At 38.1% G+C, this 14,612-nt stretch overlaps 1 long non-coding RNA gene across 3 annotated transcripts in view; it reads left to right on the top strand.

Annotated features, from left to right (window-relative positions):
* Positions 1-14,612, top strand: part of LOC120233978 — a 45,855-nt gene that overhangs the window by 15,526 nt on the left and 15,717 nt on the right. Inside the window, exons 3-6 of one of the 3 annotated variants that reach the window (XR_005528953.1) lie at positions 2,122-2,217; positions 2,448-2,672; positions 2,837-2,902; positions 6,130-6,187. This is a non-coding gene — a long non-coding RNA (uncharacterized LOC120233978). Of the gene's footprint in view, positions 1-2,121; positions 2,218-2,447; positions 2,673-2,836; positions 2,903-3,005; positions 3,225-6,129; positions 6,188-14,612 lie in introns of those variants that run through there. The other 2 variants (XR_005528952.1, XR_005528954.1) reach the window with 2 other exon arrangements.

Genomic DNA, 14,612 nt, shown 5'->3' with positions numbered 1-14,612 from the left:
ATTCTTTCCTGCTTTGTCAAAGATCAGTTGGCTGTATACTTTTGGGTCCACTTCTGAGTTCTCAATTCTGTTCCATTGGTCTATGTGTCTGTTTTTGTGCCAATACCATACTGTCTTGAGGATGACAGCTTTGTAGTAGAGGCTGAAGTCTGGGATGGTGATACCTCCCGTTTTGGTTTTATTTTTCAGTATTACTTTGGCTATTCGGGGTCTTTTGTGGTTCCATACAAATTTTTGGATAGTTTGTTCTAGTTTTGAGAAGTATGCTGGTGCAATTTTGATTGGAATTGCATTGAATGTGTAGAGTGCTTTAGGTAGTAATGACATCTTAACTATATTTATTCTTCCTATCCATGAGCATGGAATGTTTTTCCATTTCTTTGTGTCTTCTTCAATTTCCTTCATAAGTTTTCTATAGTTTTCATCATACAGATCTCTTGTATCCTTGGTTAGGTTTATTCCGAGGTATTTTATGGTTTTTTGTGCAATTGTGAATGGGATCAATTTCTTGATTTCTCTTTCTGTTGCTTCATTGTTGGTGTATAAAAATGCAACCGATTTCTGTACGTTGATTTTGTACCCTGCAACTTGGCTGAATTCTTGGATCAGTTCTAGTAGGCTTCTGGTACAGTCTGTCGGGTTTTCGATGTAGAGTATCATGTCATCTGCGAAGAGTGGAAGTTTGACTTCCTCTTTGCCAATTCTTAGGAAGAGAAATCTTGAGGCTTGCACCCCAACTCTGTGTGCCTCTTGCTCCCAGAGCAGAGGTCCCACAGCAGGGTATTACGTTAATAAAAACATGTGTCCCTAAGAGGCAGAAGTATTAGCATAACCTTATGACCCAGACCTAAGTTTTCCCACATATAAGTCTATCAATATATCACATATACTTTTGATGATATACAAGAAAAGCACTTAGTAAGACTCTTAAGGTACACTAGCCAGTTGCTACAAATAGTTTCAGTGATTACAAAGGTTCAAGGTAGAGGAGTAGAGTTTTAGTTCCATTATGACTCAGTCTAGTGCTGCTACTTTTCAGTGTTTAGAAATGAAATGGCCTACTTAAGCTGTCACTGTCCTAGTTGTTTTATATGTTCTTATGATTTGGAGTGTGCAAGTTATTAAATTGCCTTGAGCTTTATGGAGTTGTAATGCATCTGATAATCCCTCAGGTTTAAAAGCAATAAGGAGGACACTCATCCACTTTTGTTTCTTAGCTTGGGGAATCCAAAACTCTCTTCATCAAATGCAGTAAGAATACAGAGAGACTAAAGAATGACTAAAAATAATCCCAAAGAGCCTGTGGATGTCAAATTAACATGGTCAATTACCTTAGTGTAAGAACTAAGTACCTCTACTTGGTGGAATGGAGATAGCATCTGACCTATAGAGCAAGTCTCTTGAAAAATAACTGCTAAAGCATATAAATAAATAAATAAATAAATAAATACAGCATATAGGTAATAAATAAGACATACCATATATATATTCCTACTAGATAAAGATTCAGATTAACTAGAATCTCAAAGTCAAATATGAAACTGCTAGAGTTTATCAATGTCTAAAATGGGATCTATGTAAGACTATGATTAAATCAAAGGAGAATTTAATGAGAAATCAATAGACATCATAAAGATAGATCTCTGCAGTTCTTATGATTTCCAAGACATAACATGGCTCCAACAATTTCATGGTGCCTGTTTGGAGGCAGGTCCCCTCTTTTCTCTGCTTTCCTACTGTTTTTCCAGCTGTCAAACTGTATCTGCCCATAGGCAGGACATGGTCATACCAGTCAATCTGTGAAAACAAACGCAACAAAAACAACAAGAGCAACATCAACAAAACTAGATTAAGTTAGGTACAAATGATATTATTCCAAGCTGATTATGGATAGTTGATGATTATTAATGAAATCTTTAATAGATGTACAGGAAGTTCCTCCTAGCATTTCCTAGGCACGTAAGATTACAGTCTCCAGTCCTCTTGCATCTCCAAGGGGCTCTGTAACTGAATTCTAGCCAATAGAACATGGGTAGAAGAGAATTCTATCACAGCTACACTTGGCCCCTACATCTCCCTGCTTGACCCTGCATACTTTCTCTCTCTTCGCTCATTAACCAGTTGGATAGGGGGATGCAGTTCCAAGGAGGTTCTAGAGAGAAGACAAAATCATGAGAAGATTCTGGTTCCCCAAGTCATCCCTGAAGAATAACCCAGGTAAGCCTCTCACCTTCCAATTACTACTACCTACCTGTCCTAACATGGTATTAATATTTCAAATGATTTAAGATTCCCACACTCTGATCCAAATGTAGGGAGAGTGTGATGCTTTGTTTCTAAAAATGAAAGCTAATGTTCATTGAGCATTAAATATGTACCAGGCACTTCTTAAATGCTTCTTATATTCAGCTCTCCTGAGAATCCTCTAAGCTTTATTATCTCTACAGGGAAGTTGACACCAGGAGATATTCAGTCAACTTCCATGGTTACAGAGCAAGAAGCAGCAGAGCTTGGATGAAAATAGGCAGTCTCTCTCCGGAGCCTACAGAACAAAAGCCAATGGAGTCACTACTCAGTACATCCTAGACACTGTCCCAGGTAATGGAGACACAGAGAGTAAGGAGAGTGCCTGACTTGGAAGAGCTCACAGTGAACTGGAGACACAAATGAAAGTAAACATTTTAACTGTTTTCACTAACTATCCTAATCAATCCCCTAGTAATTAACTACCTTAGTAAAAAACTAAAAGTGCAAGTAAAATAAAAAGAACTTCTAGTTCAATTTGTAATGGCAGCTTTGAGTGAATAATATCACTATTGTTCATTTGGCGGAACAGATCCAACTCCTAAGGATCACAACCAGCTTAGGAACAGAATCGTCCAACATCCATTTCCTATGCCCGGTAAGAAATGTCTTTAAAGAACTTCTCTGTTAAGACTTCCAGTAGCCTGGGATTTAGTTACATATTAGGTTGCCTCTTCATTAACTGTTGCCTTCACATTTAGGGAACCGTTGTGGAGTTCAAGGAAGCAAATTCTACACTCTTCAAGCTTAAGCCCTGTTTCCCTAAGTGCTGCAAAAGTCTCTTTGGCCCACCCTAATTGTTGCTTTCTTGGCTAACCATGCCATCCTGTATTTTACTGGGTGTCTTATACCCAGATCTCCTTTCCTGACCAATCAAGCTACAGCCAACTATGGTGAGCCAGGTCTGAAGCCCAAGAGCTTGACACCAATATCCTTTCCAAATATTTAATTATAAATTTAAAAAAATACTAATAAACTTAATAGATATTTAGTGAATACTGGCCACTTCCCAGATTGTGCTAGGAAGCTACAAGAATATAAAAATAAGCAACAATAAATGTATTCCCAGCCATCACAGAGCATAGAGTTTAGCAATGAAGTGACACTAAGAGAACTCTAATAGATGCAAACTGAGATCATGCTAAGTACTATGAAGCAGTACATACATAATACACCACAAGTACAAGATCTAGTACAACAGGATAATGGGGATGGGAGGGGACAGAGAGAGTAAGTAGAAACTCAGCATTTTATATTGAAAGCCCAGCTGGTACAGGGGCTATATATTGAGAGAGCATAGCAAACATAAGGGAATTAGAGAAAATAGAGAAGGAGAAGGAAGCTAGAACAAGTAAAGCTGGTAAGTTGGGCAAAGGCCAGAATCCATAGGATTCAAAGAATCTATTAAATATGGGAAGCCACAGAAAATTTTAAGCAACCCTACGACTGCCTCAAGAAGTACACCACTAGATCACACGGCTATGAGGAAATCGCTGTAATCCATAGAAAATGAAGTTTCCCTTATTACCTGGGGGAGCTGCCCAGCGGCATAACAGCCTTGCTATTTATGCACACTCTGAGGGCAGTTTTCCCTATACTCGGAGCCATCTAATTAGAAAAAGTGCTGTGAAATGGAGCTCTGACTTGAGGTAAAGTGATCAATGATACCAGCTAGGCCTTGGAAAGCATTCAAGTCAGCTTCAGCTCACTGGCCAAGGCTGTCACGGATGACAGAGGTACCCTAGACTTACTCATTTTTGGCTAAGGCACAGTATACACAATCACCAATACATCCTGCTATGCCTGCACCAATGCTAAACCAAGTGAAAAGGTCAATACAGAAACTTAAGGAGAAAGCAGAAGGTTTTCATTGACCCGGATGTTTTATGGCATTTGTTCAGCTAGCTAGGTTTCAGACCCTGGAGGGTATGGTTGGACCCCTGGAAGATGAGTTTGGCCTCACCACACTGCTTAGAATCCTGTTCAGAGTAGACTTAATTAAATACCCTATTAGAGAATTAAACAGATTTGCAGCAACCTCTGTTGTTCAGGTTAGAATAGCCCATGGTGCAGCATACTCATGGGTCAAGTCTCCAGAACCTGACAGAGAGCAGAAATGTGGGATAGATATTACTGGGGAACAATTTTCCACAGACAGGCCCCTTACATTTATGCATCTCTTGCAAGCAAAGGCAAAAACAGTCTTTGTTCTAGACTATGTTTTCAAGGATGCTTGTGTAGAAAACAGCCTTAAGAGACAGAAATACCATCTCTCTCTGGAACCAAAGGCAGGTTTGATTACTGTCCAGTATAATAAGGGTAATGACTGTCCAAGGCAAAGGTCAGGCAGTTTGCTAGAGAACATCATAAAAGGTTCAGTTTCCCTAATGTTGGCTGGGGTGTCCCTTTTATATGATGCAACCCACTGCATGTGCAGGTATCATCTGGCCTTCTTTGCACTGCCCTGTGGGAATAGGGGCTGAGGTAACTCGTGCAAATCCTAAAACTCCTCCACTGTTATCGGTGTAATAAAACCCTCTGTATCTGAATGAGGAATCTTGTGCCTTTGGCCAGCAAAATGTATTGCCATGAATTGTGGCAGGCTAACTTATTTCCTTGTGGAGTAGGGTAGAATTGCAGATTGTTCACATTTCTTAACACTCATAACCATCTGAGGTAGACATTTTTCTGATTAGAACCTAACAAGTAAAGTGTAGGGTCTTAAACTATGCATTTAATTTCTTGATCAATCAAGCTATTTTGGTTGTGCATCCAGCTCTAATGCATTGGGAATCTGTGCCCCTGGGCTTGATTTCAAAGATTCTTGCCCACTCATTGTTAAGTATGCTAATTTTATTTAATTATTCAAAGACAATTGTTTTATTGATGAGCACTAATCCCTTTATAAGCCAACTAGTACATGAGATTTCCTTAACCACAGGGGTTGGCACGTGGCCTAAGTTGTTCCAAATAAAATAAATCCTAAGGCTCCCATTCTAGGGTTGGAAAAGAACATTTTGTACTTTTTCAGATTGTATGATATAGGGTATAAGGCCCAGATCTAGGCCAGTCGTTTTCCTACAAGAGAGTATTTCAGGGGCGCCTGGGTGGCTTAGTCGGTTGAGCGTCCGACTTTCGCTTAGGTCATGATCTCGCGGTTCGTGGGTTCGAGCCCCGCGTCGGGCTCTGTGCTGACTGCCGGCTCGGAGCCTGGAGCCTGTTTCAGTCTGTGACTCCCTCTCTCTCTGACCCTCCCCTGCTCACGCTGTGTCTCTCTCTCTCTCCTTGAAATAAGTAAAACATTAAAAAAAATTTTTTTTTAAAAAAAGAGAGTATTTCAAAGAAGACACTTAAAAAAATAAGGTCACAGATAAGACAATCACAGATAAATGGTCCTATAGCTGAGATCAAACCGTACCTGAGGAGAACGTTATTAGCAGACTTTGGTTACATGAGTGAAAACAATCGCCCTTAATTAAACCAATCTGCAATGCATTTTCTGAAACTTGCAACTTTCAGGATGCTGATTCATATAGTCCTTCTGGCTTTAAGACACATTTTTTTTTTTTTTTTTGAGAGAGAGAAGGTGTGTGCAAGTGGGGTAGGGGTAAAGAGGGAGAGAGAAAGAGAGAAAGAAAGAAAATCTTAAGCAGGCCCCAAACTCATGATGGAGCCCAACAAGGGTCTCAATTCCATTAGCCTGGAATCATGAGCTGAGCTGAAATCAAGAGTCAGACACACAGCCAAGTGAGCCACCCAGGCGCCCCCAGAACACATCTTCATAACCAGTGAACTATACTGGCTCTCACCTTCCCCATTTCCCAGTACCCAAAAGCTATGACTTGTGAAGCACTACAAGAAATCAAGAAATGAGAAGAAAGGAAGAAAAGGATGAAGGGAGGAGGAAAAGAAAGAAGGCAATGAGCAATAGATAATTATCCCAAAGTGTTTTTTACATGTTATGAAAGAGTCTTCCATTGTCTAAGGCTGCTGACATCAAAACTATTCAAATCTAACATACTGATAAATAGCTACTAAGAGTACAGATTGAGAAAACAAAATCAATGAAAGCTGTGTAAAGCATTTGGCAAAGGCATAAACAGTTTTCTACCTATTAATATGGTCATGAGACATCCAGAAACAGCTATCAGTATCCTATAAGAAAATCTCAGAGTTAGCTTCAACTGATAAGAACACAGAATGTTTGAGGAATTTCAAGTAGTAAAATGTTAATGCAGGATATAGTGGTAGGAAATTGATCTAGAGAGGCAGGCATCTAGGGATCAGATCATAAATGGCATCCTAATAGGATTGTGGGCTAACCAGTTCCGTCTTTCTCCTTCAAGTCAGATGTTTTAATTCAGGACACATCGACTCTAGATGTGGCCTCTGAACACTCTGAGACTATGATTACATTGTGTGTGTGAGTACACACACACACATATATATATACACACTGGGAAAGGATCTACAATGGTCTTTAAATTCTAAAAGGGGTCCATGAATTAAGAAATGTTATGAAATGTGCTAGGACTGTGTATACACTAGAAAGATAGTACGTGACACTAAAGGAAGGGAAATGAGTTAGAAGACTATGGGAAATGCCCAGGCTAGAAAGGATACAGACAGCATGTAAGTCAGATAGCACAGAAAGAGTTCCTGATGAATGAAACCAATCAGCAGCAATGTCCTTACTATACTGTATATAATTATAATGAGTCTAGAAATATATATATAATATATATATATATAATATATATATATAATATATATATATATAAACTCAATCACCAAGGATACATTTGAAAAGAATAGCATTCTATAAGTAGTAGTTTTCTGGCAAGTCTTGGATTAATTTCAATTATCATTAAATCTGATATTGGTTTTATTTCTCATCTTGATGAATGTCTTACTGTTTGCAGATTATGCTAAGTATTTCTGGCTAGTAAACTGTCAATCACAGAAATAACCTGTGAAAAGACTGCACAACACTATGTGAGTGCAAAGAAATGTGAGCCAATATTCCTAGCCAAAATATGGGGCACCTGAGTGGCTCAGTCCATTAACTGACTCTTGATTTCTACTCATGATCTCATAGTTCGTGAGTTCAAGCCCCGCGTCGGGCTCTGTGCTGACAGCATGAAGCCTGCCTGGGCTTCTTGGTCTCCCTCTTTCTCTGCCCCTCCCCTCTCATGCTTGCTTTCTCAAAAAAAAAAAATTTTTTTAGCCAAAATAATCCAAAGTATACTTGTATGATAGTGATTTACAATATAAGAGAATGATTACACAATACATCACTAACAACAAAGAAAATTTAAAGTCTTTTATACCAAAAAGTAATAAAAATATTACCTCTGATAATACCAGTTGGCGACAAGGAATGTGACCAATTTTTACACTGAAGACAAACTTAGCTAAACAATTTTGGAGAGCAATGTGTTAACACCTAGTCAAGTAAAAGATATGTATTCCCATGATATCAAGCAGAATAATGGCATCCCCAATGATATCTACCTCCTAATCCCTGAAAACTGTGAATATATTACATTACATGGCAAAAGAGATTTTCCAGATTTGACTAAGGATTGGAGATGGGGAGATTATCCAGATGGCCCAATGTAATTACAAGAGTCCTTACAAGAAGGAAGTAGGACAGTCAGGGTCAGACAGCAAATACAGTAGTGTTGAGATTTGTAAACTTGAGCAGTGAGTACACAAACTTTTGACATTCTCTTTCCTTTACTCATTGCTGACTTGAACAATTTCAGATCTGACATTGTGCTAACTCCCCTCCGCATATTGCAACTCCTGAAACCAGTCAAATATTCCTGGAGATCAGAAAACAGAGCATTGCTTTTCTGATCTTTTTTTTAGATCAGAAAACTACATAAAAGTATCAGGGGCGCCTGGGTGGCTTAGTCGGTTAAGCGTCCGACTTTCGCTTAGGTCATGATCTCGCGGTTCGTGGGTTCGAGCCCCGCGTCGGGCTCTGTGCTGACTGCCAGCTCAGAGCCTGGAGCCTGTTTCAGAGTCTGTGACTCCCTCCCTCTCTGACCCTCCCCTGCTCACGCTGTCTCTCTCTCTCCTAGAAAAAAATAAAACATTAAAAAAAAAAAATTAAAAAAAAAAAAAAGTATCAGACACTAAAGAGAAAATATTTATAAAGCCTCCTATATCCAGGTGCTCGAACTCAAAGAATTCAAGGAAATACAGGTTTAGGAGGCCTTATAAAAGTGTAGAAGGCAGGTCCCTCTCAAATTTTTGGTCTCAGAAGCCTTGTAAACCCTTAAAAATTGTTAAGGACCACAGTGATCTTTTATTTATATGGGTCATATCTATCAATATTTGCCTATAAATATTAAAAGTGAGAAGTATTTAATTATTTGTTAATGCACTTTAAATAATAATATTATGTCCACTGCATGTTAAAATGTAGATAAATATCTTTTAGGAAAAAGTACATTTTCTAAAACAAAAATAATTAGTGAGAAGAGTTGCTTTGTTCTCCATTTTTGTAAATCTTTTTACTGTCTGACTTCATAAAAATCAGCTGGATTCTACCAAGATATATGTTTAGTTGAAGTATATGAAGATAATCTAACCTCACGTAGCTATGTAGTTGCAAAGGAAAGCTTTTGTGGACCTCAGAAAAATCTAGGGAGCCTCTAGGGTCCTCAGACCAAACTATGAGAATCACTGGTAAAGAGGAGTGGTTCTTTATGCTCAAAAGCTGAAAAAGCATCTAATCAAAAGTGTAATGAATTGTCTGGTAATCTGAATACCACTCAAATTCTAGAACACCAGAACTGTAATTTCCACCTGTGCTACACACCCATCTTGAAGCTTAAAAGATAAAGTTTTTCGCACAAAAAAAAGTGCTACTTTTATCATTAGATGAAAATCTTAAGCTTGAATATACAGAAGGTGAAAAAAATAAATACCTTTAAAGGGATTCGATAATTTTGATTCAAAGGACACTCTGAAATACTAATAGGCAATAAATTCATGATGGCTAAGCAAATACAGCAGCATTTCAATCCCTATAAATGTTCTGTACCCAAAAGAAGTGAAAATGTTCTAGACAAGTAGAAAAAAATATTTCTTCATTTTACCTACTATCTGCTTTCTATGGAAGAGAAAAGTCAGCCAAGAAAAGGAAAGTCAAAATACCAAATTATTTATAATTACTGCTGTAACAGAACTTTATGATTAGTCATATTTTAGACAATAATCATTTGCCACAGAAGGTATCATTTAAAGGAGTACTTGGATATCTAAATGAGGTTATTTCAGTCCAGAAATCAGTCCACGAGGTTATAAGAAAAACAGTAACAATAGCAACTGCACCACTATCCCCATCCTTAGTACTCTGAGGGAATGTCAGAGAGAACCATAAGTAAAACATAGCAGTCGTGGAGAATCATAAATAAGGAACTACAAGTTCAGAGTCCATTCTCATCCTTTTAGAATATACCCCACGGCACCCAAGCGACATTCTCAGGACCAGATCCTAATAAATTGTGATAGAAATACAAGAGTCTAAGATTTATAGACAACAAAACTAACCTGGAACTTATCAGATAAAATTCCAGTAAGGATAAGGGTGGGGCAGGGAATTTTCACATATCAGTGACCCCTTACTCTGGGAAGCTATTTAACTCTATGTCAACAGTTCCAACATACAAGATTCTAGGCTTAAACATTAATTGTGTAACGCTGTCAGAAAATAAATGCAATTACTTTTCTGCAAGTTAACAATCTAAAAGTCAGCCATGGATTTATTTTTGAATGAGCTTTTCTTAGCTTTTTAAAAATTAAGTCAAGACGGAGGAACAAGGGGGAGAAGAAGGGGGGAAATGGTGGGGGAAAGGGAGAGAGGCAAACCATGAGAGACTCTTGAATGCTGACAAAAACTGAGGACTCATGGATGCTGGAAGGAGGGGGGAGGGGCATGGAGGAGGGCACTTGTGGGGATGAGCACTGAGTGTTATATGGAAACTAATTTGACAATAAACTATTTGTAAAAAAAAAAAAAATTAAGTCAAGAAAGGCTCCTGTGTGGCTCAGTTGGTTAAGCATCCAACTCCTGATTTCAGCTCAGGTCATGATCTCATGGTCATGGCATCTAGCTTCATCTGCTTGAGATTCTCTCTCTCCCCCCCCCCCCCCCCGATAAACTTTAAAAAATAAAAAATATAATAAAAATCAAGGGAAGAAATTAAGCAAATGAAGTGTTAGCAGTAGCTAAATGCAAACAAATAAGATAAGTAGAGCATTATTTTCAGCATCCTAAGTGAAACAAATCAGTAAATTAGCAAGGCTGCTAGATATACACAGTAAATTTTCCCATCACAATTTTTATCTAGCACAGGAGAGGTCCAGTGCATCTTATGGGAATCCATCATGATTAGCACAATCTTCCAACCTTCAAATTCACCTGTTACTATCAATGCTGTAAATTTAAATTCTGGAACAATGCCCAGAAATTCTTGTTAACTGAAAACCAAGCATATCCCTGAAAAATAAAGGTCCTCTCCCTCCATGGTTATTGCACATTTTGTGTCTCAATAGTTTCTGGCAACAGATTCTTGGAGTATTTCTCTGGCCTGGCTCTGTGACATTAGTTCTCAAAAGCAACATGTGTTATTAGCACAAGGGGGTGGGCAATTTTCAGAAGTATGTTAAACAAAACACAGTCAAATATGATTCATTTTCATTCTAATTTTTTAATGTTTTATTTATTTTTAAGAGAGGGAAAGACAGAGTATGAGTGAGGGAGGGGCAGAGAAAGAGGGAGACACAGGATCCAAAGCAGGCTCCAGGCTGTGAGCTGCCGGCATAGAGCTCGATGCGGGGCTCGAAATCAGGAACGGTGAGATCATGACCTGAGCCAAAGCCAGATGCTTAACTGGCTGAGCCACCCAGGCTCCCTGATTCATTTTAAACAAGCATCTGACACCTAGCATCCTAAAGAGAGAAAGAAGGTCATAAAACCATTTGGCATACTGTGGGAACGTAGGACCACTGCACTCAATGAGCTGTCATTATCCAAAATGATGGAGGTCAGATTATGGCAGAACTCAAAAGTTTTCAGATATTAGGAAGGGAATATGGTAACAACAGTCTGTCTATTACACAACTCTGGACAGGGTTGGAGTACCATGCTATAATCAAACACATTAATATCCTGCAGCAACACATACAACACACATCAACTGGAATAAAGGCTATAAAATAGCATCACATCTGATTCACGTTAGATACTACAATTAAATGACATATGAAAAAAAATATTTTACCAGTCAAGAGGCCCTTGAATTGCATACAAATGATGAAGAAAATAAAGGCAAAGGAATGTGAAAACAAATATAATAGAGAAAATAAAAAGGTTTGAGTAAAAACTCAATGATATGAGGGAGAAAAGAAGAATAAAGAGAGAAAGAAGGCAAGTGGAGAGCTAGGTCCACGCTTTCATGGTGTAAACAGCTAAAAGGGACTTTTAAGAGTTCATGGCCCAACATACCCATAAGCAAAACTGAAAGACCACGATCATATAACTGGTAGTGAAGGAGACTAAAGACAACTTGAGCTAGTTCTTTAGTTTGTTATTATTGCCATCCCACTAGACAGAATGACACTCAAAGAACATTCACATATCCCTGGAATATGTGAATATGTTACATGGCAAAGGGGATCGTGCAGATGTGGTAAAGGTTACAAACTTTAAAAGAGAAACATTAGCCTATATTATCCAGGTGAGCCAAGTCTAATCACATAAGCTCTTAAACAACAGAACTTTTTCTGGCTAGAGTCAGAGAGATTTGAAGTGTAAAACAGACCTGACCCACTGTTGCTAAGAGGAGACATGGAACCCAGAAAGCACATGAAAGAATCCTGACAGACTCCAGAAGCAAAGGGTGGCTCCCGGCTGATGGCCAGCAAGAAAAGAGTGACCTCTATCTTACAACCGTAAGGAGAGCAAGAATGAGTTTGTAAGTGGACTCATCCACCTACAAAAACATACCCCACCTAACACACAAGGCTAATCAGAGATTGTAAGCAAAGAACCCAACTGAGCCATATTGTAACCAGGTTTCTATCACACAGAACTGTAAGATAATACGTGGATGCTGTTTCAGGCCACTAAATCTGTGCTAATGGGGTATGGCATTAATAAAAACTAATACAGCAATCCCTGTGAAAAGCAACATTGACCATAGAGAGAGCCATCTTGAGTATGGGCTCACCCACAGTGAAGTAAAAAGAAAGCAACAGGGATGATTAAATTTGGCTAAAGTGCAATTTGAATATACCAAAATATTTTTATTATCTATTACATGCTGGCAGAGAATACACTAAACTTTACATAAATGATTTCTATTATTCAAGGTCAAAGCTCTACTCTTCTAATATCTATGGTATTACCACCAATAGGCCTGATAACATCATGGTCCCTTTATACAAACTGATTTTAAAAATTAAATAAGTGGGGAGAAAATCTCAGTGAAGAGCATGTGTTTATGTACGTATCAAAGTATATATCAGAGATAAACCAATGTAGTAGAAAGGCAAAGGTTATCATTCAAACTGACTTTTTTAGCAAACAAATATAATTTAGCAAATGATTATATTTTTAGGTATATTATTTATGGAAGACGAGTGTTATCTAAATGAGATGTTGACAATAATTTGGACTTCAACGCATAACTAAGTTAGGTCTCAACAAGTATGAATTGCCTAAAATTTTATTTTCACTTAATGATTTTTTTTGATGTTTATTCATTTTTGAGAAAGAGGGCATAAGCAAGGGAGGGACAGAGAGAATGGGAGACAGAGAATCTAAAGCAGGCTCTTCACTGATAGCAGAGAGTTCAACTTGGGGCTCGAACCCACAAACCTTGAGATCATGACCTGAACTGAAGTTGGACGCTCAACTGACTGAGCCGAGACTCAGGGTGTCCCTCATTACTGAATTTTAAAAGACACATAGAGGATTGTGTTCATAATAATCTCATTCCGTAATAGCCCTGGATCCTCTTACTATATAGTTTCAATTATACAACCCCAAACAGTGTAAGAACACTAGTCTCTCCTTTGATTCTAGATTTTAGAACCCAAAACCAAAGGAAAAAGGAAAAATAAATGGTTTGTACTCCTTTGGCTAATTTTCTAAGGAAGAATCTCTAAGAATCATTTAAGCAATATGAGGATTACTCTGTAATTGGAGACTGTATTTATTATGTTCAAGATTCAAATGTATTTTTATAGAAATGACCATAAATGCTATATTTAACCATTTTCAGTGCTATAGAGCATAAAAAAATTTCCAAAATTCACAGAAGTAAAAACAATGTAGTAACCAATTCTATTATATATTATTTTATATGACCCGGGGGCTGTATAACCACAGTTCTATTATTTCTCATCAAGTCTAGCGCCATAAAATTCATACAGGACTCTTCAGTAATACTTTGAAAAGTATCATCAAAATAATGTGTCATGCCTCTTAAGAATTTGTAAGACTTTTCCTGGGTGTATTTTGCTGTCTTCTAAGTTATAAATTCCCAGAGAGCAAACCTACACTCTCCAAATCAAATAATCTTCTTTTTCAAGCATATTCAAAGTAGGAATAGTCTTCCCAAAACTGACTATGCAATGTAAAAAACTCCTTTCTTAAGGTTTCCAAGTACTATATGACTGAATTTTTAACTAGTTACATTTCTTTTTTATCTAACCCATTAACTTAAATTTGTTGAAGTAGAAAGCTAGAAAATAAAAATAGAAAATTTAAACCTCGCCATAAACCACACAGGCTGGGTGTATTAAAATGTTTTAGGATAACTCTCAACAATAGCCAAAACATGGAAAGAGCCTAAGTGTCCATCAACGGACAAATGGATCAAGAAGATGTGGTTTATCTATACCATGGAATACTACATGGCAATGAGAAACAATGAAATCTGGCCATGTGTAGCGACATGGATGGACCTTGAGGGTGTGATGCTGAGCGAAATAAGTCAGGCAGAGAAGGACAAATATCATATGTTTGCACGTATAGGAGGATTACGAGGAACTTAACTGAGGAACAAGGGGGAGAAGAAGGGGGGAAATGGTGGGGGAAAGGGAGCGAGGCAAACCATGAGAGACTCTTGAATGCTGACAAAAACTGAGGACTCATGGATGTGGCGGGGGAGGGGAGGTGGGCATGGAGGAGGGCACTTGTGGGGATGAGCACTGGGTGTTATGTGGAAACTAAGTTGACAATAAACTATTTGTAAAAATAAAAATAAATAAAATAAAATGTTTTA

Source organism: Hyaena hyaena, unplaced genomic scaffold (assembly GCF_003009895.1).
Source record: "Hyaena hyaena isolate Hyena2069 unplaced genomic scaffold, ASM300989v1 scaffold_99, whole genome shotgun sequence".
NCBI classification, from domain to species: domain Eukaryota; kingdom Metazoa; phylum Chordata; class Mammalia; order Carnivora; family Hyaenidae; genus Hyaena; species Hyaena hyaena.
Note: the sequence above shows the minus strand (reverse complement) of the source record. Positions and strands in the feature narration are given on the sequence as shown.